Consider the following 4,047-nt stretch of genomic DNA (forward strand, 5'->3'; position numbering starts at 1 on the left):
CTACGGGGTTTAATGTCATAGAAACAATCCCAAGAGACCTTAAAGATCTAGCAAATGAGGAGTTGAACTCAAAGACATGTTATGTAAGAGGGACATGGCATTACCAATCTACCACACTTGGGTGATATATCATTTTCCTCTTTTTGGCTGCTCAAGCAAGGCCTTAGTATTGGGCTGGATTGGGCGTTCTTTCGCTGATGAAGTCCACGTGGATGGCTAAAATTTAGGGCACGTTTTTAGGCCTTTGCAAGAGAGGACGAAAGGTGGGCATGCGGTACTATGGAGAAGACCTGTAGTGTGGAGAGGTACTGTGAGATACAGACGCGAGGCTGCGAGCGACTCTCTCTCTCTCTCTCTCTCTCTCTCTCTCTCTCCCTCTCTCTCTCTCTGTGCATTCTTGCTATATTGTACATGGGCGTGCCGTGTTGTCCAGGGAGTCCCAAGCGACAGGAATGCGCAGTGAGACGTCTGGGAATTCGACTGCATGCAAAAGAGATTTAGTACGACATGATGAGCTGGGAGTAGTGGCCGCTGCTGTGAAGCTCACTGCCTGGACAAGACGTTCTGCGATTCGTGCTTCCTCTTGTTTGCTTTGGGCTCAAAGGAGCTAAAGGAGCTGCACGTGAAGAAGAGGGGTTTGCCCGTTGCAAAAAGAGATGGAGAATCTCTCTCTCTCTCTCTCTCTCTCTCTCTCTCTCTCTCTCTCTCTCTCTCTCTCTCTCTCTCTCTCTGTGCGCCGTGCAGAAAGGATCGAAGATGGTCTCTGTGTGTGTGTGTGTGTGCGCACACGTGCGCGTGTGCGCCTTGCTGCCAGCAATGCAGATGCTCTCTTTCTCTCTCTAGTCTCTCTCTCTCTCTCTCTTTCTCTATGTGGAAGCTAGCACGAGACAACACATTGAGTAGGTTTTTAAATTTGCGCGCACTTATTGCTGTGGACAAATGTACTATGGCGACGATGAGAAACTGGCGTATGTAAGTCTCAACCACATGTTTGTTGCATGCTTCAAGTGTTATGACAGTGAATGGTTGCAAGGGGTTATTGCCCATGTTGTGAGGTCGTAAGCAGCTCCCCCTTTGACTTCTCATCTGCACCAATTGCATGTTGCACTTGTCTGTTGGTGCGGCATTGCATGTACATGATTGTATATATATCCAGATGTAGAATGGAGAGAAGCCAGAAAAGCTATTTGCTGCTGACGATGGACAAGACCCACCATTGCAAAAGATAGAAGATATGAAAACACAGGTTTTGCATGAGCTATCTGGTGACCAGCTCAATCATTATACATCTCTTCGATCAAAACTAATAATGGCAAATCGCACTCTAAAGGACGCAATCGAAACATATAAAGGAGACCTTGATGATATTCAGTGAATGAGCAGCAAGTCATAGTATCTAGTTTGCAACAAACAAATTTTTTGGCTTATGTAACTCAACATCGGTTCATGTGTGGAGTCTCAGATCTGGTCATTATACATATTGCTGGGTGTAGTTTTGGCTAGCATGGGAAACATAGTTGTTGTCAATTGTATGGCTTTAAGTTTTGGCTCCTTCAGCTCAAATTTATAGATTGTACATTGTCTTACTTCTACTCCTTTTTGTGAATTCCATGGTATCAGAAGAGCCTATAGCAATCTCCACAAACTGAAGCAATACAAACGCAACCTGCAGCACATCAATGCGTGTTGTATCATTGGCACAAGGGTAGCCCTCTCTCTCTCTCTATGTGTGTGTGTGTGTCTCACAACCAGCACTTCTGCAAAGGAGCAACACATGACTTCTCTTTGCTTCTCCCATGTGAACCCACAATTGCCATGGTCAGATGTGTTGTCCGTTAGTCCGGGAGGACATCGTGTCACCCTCTGTGTCAGATGCTATCCGGCAAAAGGCAACTCTTGTTTAAGATTTTCGCAATCGACGCCTTGCTCTGACAGTTCTCCCAATGCTTCCCATGGGCAACCTTGCATCATGGTGTCAGTCCCTTTAGATTTGCTGTTGGTTGTGAAGTTGCCTGCCTATTAATGGTGTGTCGTTTGTCTCTTCATTGCGCGGGATTGGAACCTTAGCTCGGGATTGGAATCTGTTGAGATTCCACGTTATAAGAGTGGACCGAGTAGTAGTAGGTAAAAGGACATGGAGCCAGTAGGAGTAAGAATCAGTGAAGATGCTTTTGTAAAGGGTTGGATAAAAGCTAAACTAAGTGGAAAGAGGGGGTATTTTGGGGTGGAACATGGACGTAATAGAGAGGGCTTAATATCGTGCTATTTTCAATTTCAAAAATGTCGGTTGAGGGCAAGGGAAAAAGGAGAAAAATAGTGTAAAAACCCATAAAATAAACTTGATCTAATAAAGGGAAAATTACCAAAATACCCCTCTAATTTGTGGAAATTCCAAAATACCCCTCAAATCTCAAAAATTCCCAAAATACCTTCATTAATCTCATGAATTTCAAAAATTCCCTTAACATTTTCCAAAATTCCCAAAATACCCCAGGTTGTGAGATTAAATATCTCCAAAAATATTTTTTTTTTGCAGCTTTTCATAAGGAACACTGATTTTCTTGAATACATGTGTCGATGCTAGATTTTTCATGTGGGAGGCGAGGGTGGTCACGCCTAGAGAGAGAGAGAGAGAGAGAGAGAGAGAGAGAGAGAGAGAGAGAGAGAGAGAGAGAGAGAGAGAGAGAGAGAGAGAGAGATGAGGCAAGGACGGTAGTAACACATGGAGTGAGAGGAAAAACATATTGGCAACCCTCGCAATGGTGTGCGGACAAAGAGGCCAGGGTGAAGGTGCTGCAGCAGGCACATGCGCCGTATGGTGAAGGGAAGATCAGATGGTCTGTGGAGCAAGGGACATAGGAGAGAGATCAAACATTGATTGCATCGCTCGATTATAATTGCAAGGGATATGCACACTTGTACAAACGAGTGCAGGGGAGGCGCACAATCTCTCTCTCTCTCTCTCTCTCTCTCTCTCTCTCTCTCTCTTCCACAAGCCATTGCAATACATCACTTTGGTAGTGAAAAGGTGACCGTACCTTGGAGTTCCATGCAGGTGTTTAGTGGAGGCAAGGGCAGGTGGCCAAGTGAGCTAGATATGAGCGAGTACTAGAGGAAATTTTTTCTGCCATGAAATGTCACCTGTCATATGTGAATGGAGAGAGAGAGAGAGAGAGAGAGAGAGAGAGAGAGAGAGAGAGAGAGAGAGAGAGAGAGAGAGTGAGTGAAGACAGATCAATGGTGGATGCATTTGTGTGGACGGGCAATGGCGAAGGGTTTTTGAGCTGCTTGCAGCAAGCGACAACGAAGGCAGTAATAGGGCAAGTGGATGCGAGAGAGGGGGGTGGGGGATGCAGGTATTGGCTCCACAACGGTAGGGGTGAGGGCGGACGCAACATGGGAACCAACAAATAACGAACTTTTGCTTTTGTGAAAGGGAGACAGAGGAAATCTTCCTACTTTATTAATTAATAAAATGCATGATAGACCCATTAATTAATGATGCAACGATACCCCTATTGGAAATGACACGCCAATAGGGTGAGATTCCCAATGACACGCCAATAGTATTTGTAATCTACAACATGCTAGAAAATGGCTGAGACTTGGACAAAATATTTGATAATAACTTAGCAAATATTTGGCGATAACTTAGCATTTACCTCCATGTTCTTTACAAGATATCTTAGTTCTCACCTCTATGAAAATATCATGAACAACATATCCATAAGCACACCATGAGTTGCTGCTTAGGAAGAAGGATAGTGAGAGTAGAAATGGCATTTACTCTATGCTCTTCATACATACTAGTATGTGACCTGCGCACTGTTGCGGCCAAGAAAAGCATGGTTATTGGATTGATCTCTCTCTCTCTCTCTCTCTCTCCCCCCCCCCCCCCCCGCCCCCCAACAACCAAAACACGCACACACACACACACACACACACATTTGGACTACAAATTCCTTCACTGACATAACAATAGGCACTAACTTCTCATTTTGGTCAGACCACTCCATTATATACTTGCTGCTTCCACTAAACACATTC

This window comes from Adiantum capillus-veneris, chromosome 14 (assembly GCF_014529385.1).
Source record: "Adiantum capillus-veneris isolate H3 chromosome 14, ASM1452938v2, whole genome shotgun sequence".
Lineage (NCBI taxonomy): Eukaryota > Viridiplantae > Streptophyta > Polypodiopsida > Polypodiales > Pteridaceae > Adiantum > Adiantum capillus-veneris.